Source organism: Poecile atricapillus, chromosome 1, assembly GCF_030490865.1.
Source record: "Poecile atricapillus isolate bPoeAtr1 chromosome 1, bPoeAtr1.hap1, whole genome shotgun sequence".
Classification (NCBI taxonomy): Eukaryota; Metazoa; Chordata; class Aves; order Passeriformes; family Paridae; genus Poecile; species Poecile atricapillus.
The window spans coordinates 8,233,709-8,252,237 of record NC_081249.1 but is presented as its reverse complement, the minus strand read 5'-3'; the positions used below and the strand labels follow the sequence as shown (position 1 = coordinate 8,252,237).

General features: G+C 49.6%; 1 long non-coding RNA gene across 2 annotated transcripts; it reads left to right on the top strand.

Annotated features, from left to right (window-relative positions):
- The first annotated feature begins 661 nt into the window (after positions 1–661).
- LOC131574893 (uncharacterized) lies at positions 662–9,576 on the top strand. Of its 2 annotated transcripts, XR_009276613.1 has the most exons (5): positions 662–936; positions 2,032–2,738; positions 2,985–3,038; positions 4,389–4,563; positions 5,821–9,576. It is a non-coding gene; the product is annotated as an uncharacterized LOC131574893 (long non-coding RNA). The 2 variants fall into 2 exon arrangements; XR_009276612.1 differs by having other exon boundaries at positions 4,389–9,576.
- Positions 9,577–18,529: the final 8,953 nt, after the last annotated feature.

Genomic DNA, 18,529 nt, shown 5'->3' with positions numbered 1-18,529 from the left:
TGCTACAACATCCCCCGTTTGTTAAAGCACCAGGCTCTGAAACACGAAGGTGCCAGGGGTACACCAGCAATTTTCAAACCTGTGAGCTGTTCTCAGCAGATGATAGAGCCTGGTTTCATTGCTTTCCTCTGGGAAATCCCCTGAGGCAGGAAGGCGGTTGAACTACCGTGGTTATAACTTTGATATCTGAATGAATATCTGCTAGCCTCAGGCAACGGGGCTTCTGTTAATTTTGACCAGGGAGCATGATACACTGTGGCAAGCCGTGTCACTTAGGATTGTATCTGCTTAGACATGATGCCTCTGAGTAATGTAATTTATATTTCATGCACAATTGAAGCAGCTAATGGTATAATTCTCCAAGGGGGAAACAAGTTGTTACAGCATTAATTACATTGCAGTTGCCATTTTTTTCTTTCCACCCTGTGCTGAGCGTTTTTGAGTCACCAGTTCAACGACAGCAGTAGCTGGTGTCACATAAAAGGGTCTCTGGCCCTGCAGCCACAGGGAGGGGAGGCTGGGGTCACTTCCCTTCGGGGGTGGCAGGCAGGTGGTCTTGGCTGCCCAGGGCAGGCTGCCTCTTGCATGTGCAGCCCAAAACTGCAGCCTGGCACTGGGAGGTGGGGTTTGGGGAGACAAGCACAAACAGCACTGGAAGGTTGTGAGAGGGTGTTGATCCTGGGCATCCAAGGCTGGAATATTTAAGCACCCTAGGATTTGGAGGAGGGATGGCTGAGTGCCTGTGTGTCAGCGCCGTGACTGCTACGGAGCAAGGATTATACAAGAAGCGTGTGAAAAGCGGAGGGAAATTTAAAAAGTATCTGAGTCTCTGCTAGCCCAGCTTTGCCCTCTGCAGAGCCATCACAGAGAGGGTGCCATGCCTGAGAAAGCATCTGCAGAGATGAGCATAGGCCTACAGAAGCACAGCTCTCCCAGGTATTCCAAGGAGGGGGAATTGTCAGCAAAGGGAGCTGGGGACCCCCAGGCACTGGGAGCTGGGCTTGGGGGACAGTGTGGACCAGATTGACCCAGCTGGAGGGCAGCAGCCTACAGGACAGCCCTATGATCATGGCAGAGCCATAGCAGCAGTCTGGGGCAGGCAGAGAGGTCAAAGCAGCCTCAGGCAGGGCTTTGGGAGCTGCTGGCTGAGGGTGGCTCTGGGCTACAATGGGTGCTTCTTTTTGCAGTTTGCATACGGCATCAAAAACCACAGAGCCAGCAGCTGAGCCAGGAGGAGGTGTAAAAATAGAGCCACTGGTACAGGCCACAGTGTGCTTGGGCTGGATGTAACCTGAGCACACACTGATGTCAGAAAAAAAGAGGGAAGGGGAAAGGGAAGGGCAGAATTGCACAACTTTGGCTTCTAGGAAAAGCTCTGAATTAAAAATAAAACTCAGTGTGTGTGTTTTGGCCCAATGGCACATCTCAGAGGGAACCAGCACGCTGAGCTGCCAAGTGTGGGGCCGGGATCAAGAGGAACATCTGTGTCCGGACTTCCCACACTGTCAGCAGACTGGCAGGGTGGTAGAGATGACATCTCTAATCAGGAGGAGGGCAGAGCGTTGTGACAAGTTGGAGGAAGGAGGTGGCCTTTGCCCATGCTGAGAGCACTGCCCACAGCAGCAGGAGTGGTACACACCAAGAGCCAGAGAGCCTTTGTGGTGAGAGCTGCTGGCCCAGATGACAGCGCTGCAGAGCCCCACGGAGGGTGCTAGGGAATGTTCCCGCTCCCTTTCCTCAGGCACTAATTTCGTGCAATCGTTTATGCCAAACGATAAAGGAACTGATTGCAGATCCATATGGAAAATGATGCCGTGCATCTCTGCAGAGATATTCCAAGCGTACCATGGGACATAAGATCTGAAGGAGGGAGAACTGGAAAATTATTTATTCGCAGAGAAATGCAGGCTTCTTCTAGGAAGCCAAGATTATTCAGTTCAGTTGAAGTTTAAACTAGAAAACAGCTTTGGCAAGAAAAAACTATGCAGAAATTGTTTCTAAAAAATTCATTAATATCTGTCTGTTTCACAGAGTCACTTCCAAGAGGAAACATCTCTATGGGGAAGGGAAATTCAAGTATCATTTGCTGGAGGACTCAAGGACCATTCTCCAAGGGGAGGAGCACAAATGCCTTCAAAGTGGTTAAATATAAATCAGTGATTAAATAATATTAGCATATTAGCTATTCATTCATGTGGGGACTCCACATCTCCAAGGGACGTTCTCCTCCCAAAACTGTCAAATCCCTCATACTCTGTCCCTGGCTCTGTGGGGATGCTGCTATTTACACAGGAGCAGAGTAATCTCCATCCCTGGGGGATGTGCTCCTGCCTAATAGTGGACACTGTCCAGCAGGATGGAAGTCTGTGTTTCAGTCTCTTTCTGCAGCAAACCCACAACTGAACTCCACTCTGTAGTATTTTAGCTGTGAAACTTAATCTACCATTTTTAGCTTCTCTGGGCTGTGTTTGCACTGTTCTGGTGACAGTAGCAGAGGTTTATCCTCAGTTCCTTGTGCACCCAGCTCTGGATCCCTTATCTGTGGGGTGGGACCCTTCTTTCTTGGTCTCCATAAAAATCTGAAAAACACAATCTGATCCAGAGGAAGATATGAAATAGATTTTCTCCTGTGGAGTGAATCCTTTTGGCTGATGCAACCATATAGCCAGGAGGACAGGCACAGATAGACCATGGTCAGGATGCAAGCCACCTTCAGCCTGGAAGCCAGATAGCCACAGGTCAGTTTGGGCCCAGTTCCAGGCTTGTGGGGATCTGGACACAGGGGCAGGGTCTGAGCCATCTCTGAGCATCCACTCAGCAAGCCTGGGCCTGGCTGAAATCCAAATCCCTCCCAGCTCTGACACTGACCCAAAGTGCTGGTCACCAGCTGAGATCCACTGGACCTGTTACTAAATAAAATTTGCATGCTTTGGGATCTGTGTCTGACAGGCTTTTATTCTTTTTTTTTTTTTTTTTTTTAACAGATAATTCATGTCAGGTTAGGCGACCTTCTGCAGCTCATCACCTTGGGAAATCAGGTTAGTGATGTGGAGAGCTTCCACATGGTCTGAGGTTGCTGGCTTTAGGCATTGGGAATTTCGTTCACTGTTTGTTTAAAATCAGAGCTGGGAGCCACAGTTTTGAGCTGGAGCTGAATTTCTGCTTAATCTCCACTTGCAAGAAAAAGTGTGTCATTTTTTTTTCCCTTAGCAATGAGGTAATTAAAGGAAGAACAAGGCAGATTTGCCATTCTGGGAGCTGCTGCTGCATATCTGGGCTTCCACAGAGAGGGCTGGGTATCGTTATGAAGCTGTTCCAGTAGAAATGTCAGAAATAAGCTTTTACTGATGAATAGGCAGAAGCCACGCTTTCAGATAGGAATATTTACCTGCCCTGCCATACACCCCAGCTGCTGCTATGTCCAATATATAATAATCCAATCCATTTTAATAACCTCTGCAATAGCCAGGATTCTCTCCATTTGGAAGAGAAGGGCCACATTAACATTCAGACTGTAATCCACACATCCTAAGAACATTTATAGCTGCTGCCATATACCCATGGACCTGGCTCAGGGCTGGATTCCACATCCCCTCAGGCTGCCCCAAAATTCAGAGGTGCTTGATTCCAGGATCTTCCAGGGGCTCCATTTTTTCAAATCTTGCACTCTGGTTTGAGCCAAGTGTCTGTAACCAGCTTTGTGCTGCAGCCTGCCCGCTGTGCCGGGAGCATCCTGAGAGCTGCTGTCACACAGCCTGGGGCAGCTGGACAACAGGCTGAGCACGTTGTGCTTGTGGGAAAGGGTCTGGGAGTGGGGGACAGGGCTGTGGCACTGCCCTTGGAGCATGAGTCACAGCAGGGGATCGCTCACAAACCTGAGACCCACCAGGGTTTCTAGCAACAGGCACTGCTGCATGGCCTGGCATCCCCTTCCCATCCTCATGCAGGAAACCACAGGCCAATTCCAAACAGGTTCAGAGGAGAGTGAACAGACTGTTGTTTTACCTAATGGCCTGTCTTTGCCCTTTACACTCCTCAGAAACACTGAAGTACAGCCTGGTCTGCATGTGTAACCATCTTTGCAGCTCCTCCATGGGAGTAAAGTCATTCAGGCATTTAAATCCAGTGCCACCAGCAAGCCAGGTCCCCTTGTTCCCTGCCCCACCTCACCTCGCCATTCCAGCTTCAGCAGCACGGCAGTGCCAGCAACCAGCTGGAGAGGTGCCAGGAACACGCAGGGAGCTCTGCTCACATCTGGGAAGGCTGAAAAGGAGCAGCCAGAAATAGCCAGCGTTTCGTAAGAAGGGCTGGTGCCGTGGCCTCGCGCTGGGAACCAGCAGAGTTCTGATAAGCTTTGACAAAGCATCCAAATCCTCTTTTAATTTCAGCCTTTTCTCACCTCTGGCTCAGCACCAGCCTTTCAGCAGAGGGGATGAAGAAAGCAGTGAGAGTGTGCTGGGTGAAGAGAAAGCCTACACCTTTACATGTGATTAAATTATTTTTGCTCCAGCTTTGGACCCCGTTGTGAGACAAGTGTGCATGTCTGCAAATGCTCCCTGGAAGGTAAAACGTGACAAATTTGAGTCTAGCCAGCAAAAGCTCTCACCCAGGGTCTCTCAAAATTCAGCAGGTTTTGTTTTGCTTACAAGTGTTAGCCCCCAGGAAGGGAGGGGCTGACCCTCCCAGTTGGTCCTGACACCCTCAGTGATGATCTGATCGAGTGACAACTCATCTTCCTGTGACTTGGCTTTCTGTAATTAGAAGCTGTGGTGTGGAAAGGGAAGGAGTTAAAAATATTTGCTGAATATTTGATCATAAGGATAGGATTGAGTCAAACATGCCATAAAATCCAGGAGTGCACCAGCTTGGCCACCAGAAAACAGAGTGAAGGCCAGGGGCAAGCAGCCTTTGGCAGCTACTGAGAGTGAATTAATCAGGCATGCAGGACAACAGGGAGCCTGCATGTCTGTTCTAAACCTACCCAGATCTTCCACAATGGTGTTAAATGTTGACTGGCTGGCTAGCAAGTCAAAACTATTGGTCAAGAAGTACCCTAAACCCATACAGTCATTTCACAAGAAAAGCCCCAGTTTCTGGGTGGTCTTTTAATTCTTGCTACATATATGAGCACCCCTTCTTGTGGCTCAAATAGAAGCACAGCTTTAGACTGCTTGCCTATAACCCTGTCACTGAGCTGATCTGCTGCTAAGGTGAGGACCTCAGCAGAGAAAGAAAAGTGAGATTCCAGCAGCAGGTTCCTGAAGCTCTGGCCAGGTTTCCATCAGTGTTGGACAGTGTGGGCACATGAGTGGGTTCACAGAGCCCTGTCCAGTTCAGGAAGAAAACACCTAAGAGCCACATGAGCATGTGCAGGAAGGCTTGGGACACCTCTGCAGAGAGATCTGAGACCTGGCAGTCGGTCCAGACCAGCAATTTATGCAACTCTTTGGGAAAAAAATAGAGAAAAGTGCCAAAAAAAAAAATCTCTCCTGTGCCCCAAAACTGGTCCCAGGTGAGTCTGCTTTTTAGAGGAATCTCCTTATACTGCATCACCAAGGAAGCAGCCCCGGCTGCCGCACAAGCAGAAGGCAATCCTTCCAGATTTAATGCAACAGCCACATGCAATGACACACACAGTTCATCACAGAGGCAGGTAGCAGGGCCCTGTGCTCTCATTCATATGAATATAATGCCTACAGCAATGCAACACATCAACATTTTTAGAGCCAACAGTTTGACTTTCATTGCTCCGTTATTTTTAATCGTTTTAATCTGCGTTTCTAGCATTCCGCTTCTTCTCTTTTTTTACTTCCAAACAAGACAAAAAGTATGCAGCAGCTAATACCTCTGTTTTTAATGCCTTGAAAAACAATGAAGGAACATTAAGCAGTTCCCGAGCCTTCCGGAACACCGGTATTTTTAAAGATGAGATTGATCAAAGAGGCTGTGAACTCTAGTGGAGATGGATTGGCTCAGCACTGAAATGCCAGCATGGAGGCTGCTTCAGCGTGGATCCCAGCATTTTCCTTTCATCTGCTTAGTGCTCCAGCGGCCAGAACTTCTGTGCTGAAACAAGACTCAGGCAAGTACAAAAAAATCCTACATTTCCTCTGAAAGTTCAGGGACAGGGAAATAATTAATTAATTTTTGTACCAGTTGATTGTTGTTGCCACTGCTTCAAGCAGGGAGCAGAAGAATCCTCTCGCTGAGGCTGCTCTCACATGTCTGAGCTACCCCAGCCTGAGAGCAGCAGCTCAGCAGCCCGTGAGGAAGGAGAGGAGAGGAGATTTTAGCCCATTTATAGCAACCTGAAGCACACCCCTGCTTCTGCCATGACTCTGCCTGGTGTCCTGGTGTCCCAGGAGGATCTTGGCAGCCTGTGCTGTGGGGATGGCAAACACCCCTATGGGAAGCAGCAGAGCTCCTGAGCCCACCTTGGAGCTGGTGTAAGGAGAGGCCAGTGAGGATCTGCCTTGCCACCAGCACTGGGGAACACTTCACACCATGCTGCTGCTGCCTCCTCCCCAGCTGTGCACACAGAGGATTGTGGAGGAATGCCTTGCCTCTTTCTGGCTGTCTGCTGAAAGGAGGACGAGTATCCTAAAGATTTTGGGCCTGTTTTCCTTTTTTTTTTTTTCTATTTTCTGAGGGGTGAGGGGTGAAGAGAGAGGGGGATGGCAAAGGGACCCATCAGTTTTATAGCATCCTGACCATCCAGTGGTACAGGAAGGTCCTGATCTCAGACACCCTATATTTGCAGAACCAAAGGCATGAGTCCTGTGTGCTAAATGAGGTGAAAGCCATCCACCCCTTGCTTCCAGGCAGTACCAGGACATTGACAGGGACAATTGTTTTGGCAGGGGACACAGCATGTGCTGGCACTCACTCTGTACCTGCTGCCTCTTTAAAATGTTCTCTACTGTATTTCCCTGTGGCAGTGCTGTTGCTTTCTCCTCCTTGGGTAAATCTGGATGAGCTTTGGGGTGCACAGCAAAGTGACAAGGTGTGGAACAGCAACTGGCAGTAAATTTTATTTTGGTGGGAGATTAAGGAGCAGAAGCAGCTCATGATATACACACAGCACCCCGCATGCAGTGGCACAAGTTTTCTGTAGCAGGGATCTTAGAGTTTGAAAAGCCAGGTAGGAGGCCCAGAGATGGGCTGAGACATTGGGGGCAGCCATCAGCCCCCACACAGCTGCTGGCAGCTCAGAAGCTGTTCTGAACAACAGCAACACCAAGCCTTGATGTCCAAGGGCTTCTCCACCCTCCAAGGAGGGCACTCCAGGAAACTGCTCTCCAGAATTTCCCCACTGCCAGAGCATCCACACCAAAGCAGAGCTGAAAAGCCTCCACATCCCATCCCCTGAAAATATGCTGCTGCTTCCCCATATCTCGCAAGTCTCTAAACCTTGTCAGGGGACAGCCTTTACTCTAGATTTAAGGCAATGTAGTGACTATAAATATTGTCATTTGAATGAAAGAGTTGTGAATAGTAGATGAGTCCATCTATTGCTAAATGTCATATTTAAATGTTTTAACACTCAGAGTCCCAGGTGCTGCACCAGCAGGTGAGGACACACAGCCCCCCCCAACCATTTCACTGTCAGTGTTGCTCAGGCAGGACAAGGGGGCCACAGAATGAGGTGGTGATGGCACTTTAAAGATTTGCCAGCACAGCCATGCCACAGATGAATGTGAAGAAAACACCTTCCTGGCTCAGCATGGTGCTAGCAGTGTCTTTGGACAGGTCCACACCCTTCTGACAGACCAAACCTTGCACCAGCAGAGCCCTGGCTGGCCTGAGGTCTCATCACACTGATGCTCACTCTTCACCAGTGCCCACTAATTATGTCAGTGGTGATGGGGAGGTTGTAGCTGCCTGCCTAATTAAGCCACAGTGGAGAACTCATCAGCTACTCTGCTCCTGCTCCTTCGTTTTGCATTAGTATCTTATTATCACATTGGTGGTGCTTTATTCCTCCCATCCTTTTCTCTCATTTTGGAGGGTGGTGATTTTTTTTATTTTATTTTTGCTCTGTTTTTACAACTCCTGCTCTTTTCCTCCCCAACTGCTTCCACACTTCTGAGCACGGAAGGCAAGATTTAATGCATTGGAACATCACAATTAGCCCCATCATGCTAATAACTTAAAGGAAACAAATAAATAGTAGAAATGGTGGCACTTTGGAAATTCCCCTGTGCTGCGGGAAGAAGGCCTGCTGGTCAGGGCACATTGATTTTTTTCTGAATCCATCCATGCAGGATTCAAGGACAGGACAAAACACTATTAAGTCAGCAAGCAGAAAGCAGTAAATAATGAGGGAGCTGGAGAGGGCTGAGGCTGTGTGCTGACTGAGCCCAGATATAAATTCTGGTGAGCTGTGCACCTCGGCATCACCATGACACTGCCTCCGGAGCACCAAGGAAACCCAGACAGGGAACAGGAGCTGGAAAAGCCCCTTGGGACTCCAGAAGTTTTGCAGGTTGTTTGTTGTGGAGGCAGAAATAAACTCCTTCCCATCATCCACAGGATTCCTTGCTGCTCTGGAAAGCTGTGTGGATAAATACCACCTCTTCTGCTGGAGTGCAGCATGTGTGAGCCAGATGAAGGCTTTAGCACGGGGGAAGTTTTGCTCAAGATAGGATTCTAGCAGCAGGGTTTAACTGGTCAAAGCGCTCTGCCATCATCGTATTGCTGCTCTACCTCTGCTGGCAAAGCGCTTTTCCCCATGTAGAGATGCTCTCTGGCCTAAGGCTTGTTTGTGAAGGAAGGAGAGGGGAGAGTCCAACAGATAAAAGCTTTCCACAGAGCAGCAGGAGGGAGAAGGCAACCCATTAGCTTTTCCACTTCTTTGTGTGTCTTTGTCATCTCCTACTCTCGGCGTATTTCAGCACGTGAGCTTCCCTCAGAGTTCAGGGGAATTAGTCAAGTACGTAAAAAGCTTTGTGCAATTGAGTATTTGCAGGGCTGGGTCCTGGTTAAGTGATGTCGGGAAAATAGAAAAGAGATGAGATCCCTGCTTGAAGACTCAGCCCTGGTCTGAGGACTCCCTGCTTCTCGTGCTTTGGCCCACACAGAGCTGCAACACGGCCACGCCTTCAGGAGGGTGAATCAGAGCATCCCTGCAGAGAACCAAGCACTGCTTGTGACTCATGGTTGTCAATTCTTGCGATTTTCTATGCTTCACTGTGGGTTTTCTTCCAAAAGTACTGATGGGCAGCAAGAAATCAGCTTTCCTTTTCTGGAAGAGGATATCTTGCCGCCCTGTTACAAAGAAAAACCTAAAGGAGATTAATTCTTCTGGGCCAAAAACCTGTGGACTGGTGATTACAGAAAGCAGATTTCCAAAAAAGTCTCGTGATGTGTTAACTGATTTTATGCTTTGGGATGCTGATATATGACCCTTGGGCCCTGGGATGGACTGACAACATTGAAAGAACATGGTGTCTAATACATTTGGAAAGAAAGCTGTGTTTATTCACATTGAAAACATTAAAAAGGAGTGAATCTGGAAGTAAATTGGAAAAAATATTATCTTAATTTACATTAGCTCTGTAAAAGAGTGGTGGTCACTGGCCTAGATAGGCAAAGGGCTCTTCAGTGACACCACTGAGATTACACCAGTGCCAGTGTGACAAGGCAGCCTGAGACGAGCTTTTCCTCTGAAGAGAGGAAACTGCAACTGCTCCTGCCTTGAAGCCATCTTTATTCACTTCTTTGTCCCTTCTTTCCTCACACTTTATGCTCTTCAGTGCCCTTGGCAACACATGCAGCCCCTCTGCTGGGGTTATTGTCAGCACAGTGCCTGCTGGGGAGGGCAGGTTTGATGGAATGTGGCCACCTGCGAGCCCCAGAGCAGCTCTGACAGCCACCCACCCTTTAGCCCACCCTGCCCCTGCCCCTGGTGGCCCAGGCACTCTCAGGGAAGCTGGCTGCTCTTTTGGCTGGCAGGGAACAGGGCAAGCTCCCCTGGGCTTGCACCCAGGTCCCACCTTCTTCCTTGCCATGGGACACTGCTGACGCTGGTGATGGATGCCCTGACCCCCAGCATTGCCTTGGGATCTTTTAAGCCCCTTTCCTCCTTTGGTGGAGACAGAGAAAAGCAGGGGCCAGCAGATGCCATTTGCCTTTGGTCCATCTCTCACAGAGGACAAGAAACCACCCTCTCCTGTGACAATGGCTGCTGGTGTCAGTCCTAAGAATGTTGCCAGGCTGTGCCCAGTAGTTTCACCTGTTTTGTTTCAGGGAATTGTCTCTAAATCTTTCTGCTTAACTCTTGGCATGTTTGGCAGCTGGTCATTAGCTCCATACCTCTGATGAGGCACAACAGAGACACCCCCCAAGTCCTGCATTTTGAAAATTAAGCTGTGGAAGGCCAAATCCCAACACATCTACTGCAGTGTACTGCAGCCAAGTGTATTTCTTGTTTCATCTGTAATGTTTGAAGCATAAAAGAAGGGAAGCAGCATGCAAAAATAAACCCCAAAAGAGTAGAATAACCTACACCATCAAGTGGCCATGACAGGCCTTGAGAGGGCAGCTTCAGGTGTGTTAAAGTGGAGGTGTGGGGTTTCTCATCCAGATCTCATCTCCCACACTGGTCTTACAGGTTACAAGTCACCACTGAGGTCTTCTTCCACAATGCCAGTGGCTACAAGCCCTCACCCCTCCAGGGAAAGGGTTAGGTGACAGGTCATGGGGCTGCCACTTCACCCATGGAGGAAGGTGGATCACCAAGATCCAAGAAGAGCCAGTCCTGGGCTTCAGAGCTGGCAGTGTCTCCATTTCACAGGAAGCTGTGGAAATGATCCATTATCTCAGCCTTTCTCTTGCCTCTTCCAGACAATACTGCTTGAGGCTTCTGTACGTCAGTGTTTCCATCAGACTTCACTCCCTGCCTAGTCTCCAGTCTGTGCTTCTCAAGTATTTCTGAGCAGGAAAGGTCAGTTCCTACCCTGTCCACTGCAGCAATTTGGACTCAAAGGAAGTTATTTGTTGGCCTGTTCAAACACCAAACCCAGGTGAGCTGTCCAGGTGCACTGCAGCTGGACTATCCTGGTGACAACCAGCAGCAGCACTGAAGGCACCCTGACACTTTCAAAATCAGCTTGAAGAGGAGCACATGGCCCCCATCTCCCTGTGTACCACACCAGGAACACTTTCTGGACCAGGAAATTTCCCCAGTGTATTTCCAGGCATCTGTTGCAATGCTGTTATCCTCCTGTGCATTTTAGCCATCTCTGCTTGCACAGGCTACACTTTTCCTCAGTGCTGGCTTGTGACAAGTTAGCCTTTTTGCATTTAATTCTCAGAAATGCAGATGACTGCCAAAACCCTTCTGTGTTATGATTATAAGGGCTTAATTGTTAAACTGCATTTGGAAAAAGTAAGGTGACAATTCTCATGATCCAATGATTTCCTGCTCTAGTGAAAGGGGCATGTGGTGAGACTGTCACCGAGAAAAGGATAGGATTAAGGAACTCCTTGCTTATCCAATTAGAAATCCCTCTACAAAAGAGAGCACGTAGGAAACCTGAGGGAGTCTGGAGTGGTGGCTTGACCCTGGCTAGATGCCAGGTGCCCAAAGCTGCTCTGTCACTCCCCTGCTCAACTGGAAAATCTGAGAAGTTCCTAAGGGGTTTAGCAGCTTCTTGAGGGTCTAGGTTGAATGTGAATGCCTCCAAACAAGATAGTCAGGGCCATTCCTTAACAGATTTGAGCAGAACTGGGTCTGAACTGGGAAAGCAGACTTCACGCTGTTTTCTCAATCACAGCTGGGTTTGCAACTCTCCTCAAGACCTCAAAACCTTTTTCCTCTTTACTTGCTGAGAAAGAGGAAATGAAAGGTTCAAGACATCAATATTTTCATGCCCAAAACAATCTCATTCTGTTCCCTGCCTGGTTCCATGACCTGGCTGAGAGGATATCTCTGTACTCTCAAAACAGCCCCTGATTTTGGATGGTGTGTGGAGTGTGTGCATGGAAAATGCTCACTATGCATCTCCTGTCCCATACTGCACATTTCCAAGTCCCACAGAATGCCAGCCAGCACCTTCCCTCTTCTCAGCCACCCTTTTCCTAGAACTCACTGACATGGAGCTATGCACAGAAAGCCACTGCTTTGTCCTGCTTGGAGGCTCAATCCCTTGATCTCTGCCCCTTGTTTATTCTGGGCAGGTGGACTCCTGCCCAGGTAAAATACCCCCTTGCAGAGGCGTTTAAACTGGCACTGAAACATCTCCTTGTCCCTGTTCTCTTGTTGGTGAGGCAAAGCTGTCCTGCCTCACCAGCAAGCTGTCCCAGCTCAGCCACATCCTAGGAGCTCTCTCCATCCCGATATACACCCAGCAGTACCCTGCTGCTGCCCTTGCTCCAGTCCTGTGATTGAGACCCCTGCCCTGCCCTGAGTCCTTTGTCCCCTCCTGTCCCCCCATCCCAGCCAGCTGCCCTTGCCATCCCTCTGGGGGCCACACCTCAGCAAAGACAGCTGGTGCTCCCACACAGAGAGCAGCAGAAAATGGGGAAGTAAACTGAGCTCCATCTGAACCTCTCTGTGGGAATATGGGAGCACCAGAGGGGCTCTCCCAGTGCAGACCCACAGTGCCACAGGCTTGCACACTAAGCAGCCCAGGACACACTGTGTGGCCAGCACAGCCCTCTCGCTCTGCTCCCATTGGAGTCCTGTTTGGGGGAGAAGCCCTCAGCCCGGATGCTAATGCTGCTGCACATGCATTTTGGGTTTTTTGAGCTGTTGCTCACAAACAAAAGTGTTCAGATGAAAAATAAACCTCTTAAAAATCCCAGCCTATTCACTCCTGGCAGTCTGGTATTCCTTCAAACTGTCAGACTTAGCAGATTGTTTACTGGAAACGGTTCAATTGGCAGGACCTTCTGCTGTGCAGATGAAATTTTAAAATCCTGTTTCTTGTTGCGCTCAAAGTCTCTCTTTCCACTACATGGCTTCACAGAATTATTATTCACTTGTTTCCCATTGAATCGAAAAATACCCTCTCTTTTTCATTTCTATGGTAAAAATGTGGGGGGGATATTAGCCCTCATGCTTCAGGACACAAGCCAAGAGCTAAGTGCTTGGGCTGCAGAGAGAAGTTTCCCTGAGGGACAGAGTAATGCAGAATGGTCAATTATCCCCGAAGAGTCCCAGCTGGCTGAGATGGGAGTCACGCTGTTCTGCTGGACAGACAAGTGGTGCACAGCATGGCACTCTCTCTGGACCACCCAAGGGTCTCCTCATCCAGGGAAATCTTGTTCTAATAAAGAGAAGCTCCCGTAACTCCCCATCTTGCAGATTTTGGTATTTCCCTTGCTGTGCACAAGTACAGCGAGAGAAAGAGCTGTAACCTGCTTTCCCAGCTCCTGGTGCTGCCTTTGCAGCGTGTCCTGTGAACAGCCAAACCTGTGGGGCCAGGTGCTCTGGGTGAAATGTCCTGCTACCTTTCCCCTCTGGTTAGATCAATGCCTGCCAGTTGCCAGCAGGAAAGAGTACTTCAGTCAGCTTTGTAAACTTTGTTAAGGCTTAAGGCTGAAGAACTTGCCATTAAACAGGCATATTCTCTGTCCCACTCCCCATGGCAGAAAGGTACCACTACCTATCCTGCAACAAGATTTGATTGTTACAATTTCCATGTCCTTTGGTTGAAGAAATGATTGCAGTCTGGATCAACCAAGGGTAGGGAAAACTCCCAAAACACAAAGTTCAGTGGGTTAATATGTAGTCAGGTTAAGGTAGGAACACCCAGTTACCTCCCCTGGGGGGGAGGGGAGCTTTCAGTCCTTTGGTGGAAAGCCTCAGAAATGAGTCTGGGGGTGCTTTGGGGGTCTTTGATGGTTTATGACCCCTTGTAAGACATGACAGCTGCCTCTCACATCAGTAGTGGAGCCAGTTATGCCCCATGAGGAGGGGTGAATCTGGGCCTTTCCTGGGAGGAGTTTTACAGCTGAGTGAATTGTAAGGGAGGACAACTGTAATGATAAAAAGCACCATCCTGCCTCAGCAGGGACTGCTTTCCATCTGGCTCAAGGCCTGGCTCGTGGCCCTCAGTGGTGGGTGCTCACCTCCTCCATCCTATGCAGACCAGAGGGTTCACCACCACACACCCAGAAACTCACCTCCTCCCACTCAGGGGGTGCAAACCCAGCCTCAGCAGAGCACCCACTGCCTCCACAAACGAGCCCTTGTCATTAATGATTGGCATCCCAGTATTTCACAGTGGGTGTCAAAACAAGTTGTTCTAGTAACAGAACAATTCTCATTAATCAATTAATCAATTAATCATTTAATCGATCAATTTGATTAATCAATTAATCATTGAATCAATGAAATTACCTCCAGAGATGTGCCATTCCCAGCCATGTTACGATGTCCCATAATCACTCTGTCAGCAGGTGGAGCAACTTCCTTTATCCTCACCTCCTCGCCATTAACCCAACCAGAGATCCTGTTCCCCCTGCTTACAGCTGCATTTCACAGCTGAATAGATCGCATCCCACAGCCTTAACCTCGCTGTGGTGAGCCTTTGTGGGCACCTATGATTCCTGTACACTCCATGATTCATGCTACTGTTGTCCCAGACATATGGGAGCCCTGTCCCAAAGCTGGCCTTTCAGTTTGATGAACACTCTCTCATGTTAATAAAACAAAAGCGCAGCAGCACAAACAGGCAGAATCAAAAGGGGAGAACCCCACAAATCTCAATTAGCACATATAACCCTAAGTCTCTAACTTTACTTCTCCCGCCTGTCACATTCCTTATCCCAGCACTTCCCCCCAGGGGACACAGGTTCAGCGAGTGAGCATTTGGTTTGCATGGAAAATAAAATGGGGACCAAGAAGCACAAAACACCGCGTTCTGCAACTTCCAGCCTCTGCACATTGGTGGAACAGAGCTGGGGAGCTTGGATGTGTCCCACTGAACCAGGGCTGAGGATGGAGCTGAAATAGTGTGTGGTGGCTGGTTTCTCACGCTGCGGAGCAGAAGGTGATCCTCTCTGCAACGGGAGACAGATAAAAACGGATTGGGAGGGCATCACTAGCAAAGCTGCCTGCTGCCAGGGAGACACACAGAGCAGGGGGGCCCTGGGAGCCATCTGCTCCGTGCTGGAGAATGGCTGGGCTTGCTCCCAGAGAGGCTCACCAGAACCGTGCAGGCACGCCTCTTATTCTTGCTAAAGTAGCACAGACTCTTTTTTAACCTTTTTTTTTTTTTTCTTTTTTTAAGCAGTGCTTTCAAGTAGGAGTGTTGTGTTCGCCAACAATTTGTAAATCTTCTTGGGTAAATGTGTTTTTTATTTTAGCTCCCACACAAAGAGCTGCCCACTGACTTGTGTGTAGTCCCCTCCTCCCCCATTCAGGCTTCCCTGAACACCTCTGGGGCAGAAAAGGAGCGCTGGCACTGGCTCCTTACCCCCGTGTCTCTGTGGATGCCAGCGGGAGGGACACGCTCAGCCTGCAGCTCAGCCGTGCGCTGCATTTACAACAAACTCAGGATCTCCCAGCAAATCGAGTCGTTTGGCAATGATATTCCCCAATCATCGCAATGCTGGTGTCACAATCTGATAGATGTAGCTGTGTCTAGAGGTCACAGCCACGGGCTTTTTCCTCAGCAGCTCAGGCGCTGCTGCCCCGCTCCTGGCCCTCGCTGCTGGCGGGGTAAGCTGGGCCCGGGCGTCACGCATGATGTACATCACAACTGCCTGTAGGATAGCTGCCTTGCTCTGAAATAACAGCTGATTCCCGGCTAATAGATTCAGTAATCTGACACCCGGGCTGTAATAATTGTATCTGAACAAGGCAGGCTCCAGCCTCTGCCAGCCTTATTAGAATGAGTGATTGTTTCCATCAGGGATGTAGCTCTGGTGCATTCACCTTTCCCGGGCTCTGAAATACAAATTGAGCTTCTGACCTTGGCAGATACGACAGCTGACCTGTTTCCTCCTTTTTAAATAAGGAGAAAACAGGCTTTGGAGAGAAAGTGCTTTCTTTCTGCAGGCCTCCTTCTGCCAAGCTCCTCGCTATCATGAAATCTTAGTTAAATATTTGGCTTGCTGTTATTAGCCAGGATGACGGGCTGCCTAAACCACCGAGCTCTTTCTGTGCGGCTCAGAGGCACAATCCTCTCTTCCTGCTGGCTTTGGGTTTATTCCTAATTTCTCTGCTCCCCAGCACGGCGTGGCTGTCGAAGGCAGCCCCTTTTCGCTGTGACTGTGCAGAAAAGCCGTCCCAGCAGCAGCGATCCAGGGGTGTTTGTAGGCAGGGAATGGCACCAGGGACAGGGTTCAAAGCTGCTGAGCTGTGGCCCAGCCACCCCTTCCCTGCCCCGGGTCTCAGGCAGCCCCCAAGGGGCTCTGCCGGGGTGGGGGGCAGTGAGCCCCGCTGCTGGGGCACTGGGGCTGGTGCTGATGGGTTTGGAGCAGCACCCAGGCTTGCCCCGCCTGGAGAAGGAAAAGCTGCCAGCTGTACTGGCAGCAACAGCGTGGGAAATGCAGGAGCAGGGAGAGGATGACTCCCAGCAGATTTTCCCTGGGAGCTGCAGCGCCATCCACTGAAATAAAACCACCTCCTGCCCTCAGCCAGGAGCCCTCCTGCTTCCTCCTTTAGTCAGCAAGTCAACAGGGCTCGGCCGCCGATCCTAAATTTCCCTGGTGATGTGCCATGCAAGGCGCGTGTTCCAATGGGCTGCGAGCACATGCTGTGGCTGTAAATATAGCTGGGAGGGAGATTTAGCCACGGTCCTCCCTCTCTTCCTCATATTGCTTTTCCTGAGGTTAAATGTCAAACGTGTCTAAAATATCACTCGGGTCTGCAACCCGCATGCACTTCAGGAGGGGGCCAGCCCGGCTCCCCTAAGGGCTTGTCCTGATTTATGGAGGTGTGTGGCACAGAGCTGTAAATCGGGGCGAGCATCAGATAACGTCATGGGAGAGCTGGGTGCCTTTCATCAGAGCCGGGACGCTCCCGCGGGGAGGGGCAGGGACAGCCCCGGGCTGTGCAGCTTGCTTCTCCTCCTCCACCAAAGATGGGGAAAAAAAAAGCTGTCCCACCTTGGTGGCTGCGAAAATAATTGTGTCTCAGCTCACCAGCGGAGGCACTTGTCATGTCCTGGGAGATTCCTGGTGTTTCACTCTTCTGCTCCTCTCTAAGCGACGAGGAGGGCTGGTTTATGGACCTCAGGCAACTCCTGTAGGTCTGGTGGTTCGGCACAAAAGAGGGAGCCAGGCAGGGCGTTCGAGCGGTGGGAAGGAGATTTATGTCTTTTACTGTCCATCTGCAAAGCAAAACAAAAATAGCTGAAACACCGGTTTTCTGCTTTATCGGCTCTGTGAATAAGCATATAAATTTCTATGACATTTCTGGAGGCTTGCTGAAGGGGAAAAAAATTCATCCCTTAGGACCTGGCCAGCAGCAGTGGCAGCATATGGTCTGCTGAAATCAGTGGCTGAGCGCGTTTTGTGTGTTAGCATTAAAAAGGTGACTTTGCGAGTAATTTCAGAAGCAAGGAGGGGTTTTCTCCCTTTTCTTTTTTTTTTTTTTTTCCCTTTCCTTTTTTTTAATCCTGTCTAAGCTGATGCAGCTGTCACAGCCAATAACTCTTGAATAAGGGAGCTGGCTTGTGTGTTCTTGCCTGGGAAGCACGAAGGGGTGCTGGCTCTTGGCCGCCTTGTGGAAGCAGGTTCGGCCTCTTGGAGGCACAGGGGAGAAAGGCAAAGTACCCGGCACAGGCGAAGAGAGGAGCCGGGGATGTTTTATTTTTCCCAGCAGCTTCAGCTCCCTCTGAGAAGGAGCCGGGCCCCTGCGAGTCCGTGGGAAAGCGGCTTCGGTCTCCGGGCTGCGAAAGAATGGCGGGGGAGCGTCGTTTCAAGGATGGAACTCATTGGGGAAAAAACAAATACAAATAGGCAACTGTTTATGGTAGATAAAGTGTGGCTTTTTCTCTTTCATCGTTGACTAGAACCTCATGTTCTTTCCGGTGAGGGAGGCAGGAGCCGTAATGCGCTGTCAGGAAGATGTCTTTCAGCCAGGCAGCACCTCTGGATGTTTATCTCCCTGCCATTGTGCTCCGGCGCTTTGAAATGTAAAGGGAAGACGCTGCTAATCACACTGTTGCTTAAAGATCAACAGCCAGGCGAGATGTACTTTGTCACATTTTCTCTTTGGTCTCTCTTTTCCCGTAATGAAAACGGTGACATTCGCTCAGGCTTGCACGCATGGCGGTGGGTTTTTAATGAATCGCTCCTGCCCTTTCCCTGGGCTCTGACGGAGGGGCACAGCCGGAGCTGCCTGTGGAGCATCCTGATTGCCACCGGAGATGCAGATCCAGCCACTGGGAGAGCACCTCTTGGTATCACATCTGGTTTCCTCTGGTTTGGGTCGAATCCCTCCTTGTGTTACGCTGGAGTCATATTGTTGAAGTCAGGGAGGATGTGAGATGTAAGCAAAGGCTGAAAGGCAAAATTCTGATGTCGGATTTCTTATTAGTGGGACAACAGAGAGCTTTAGGGATGAAAAAAA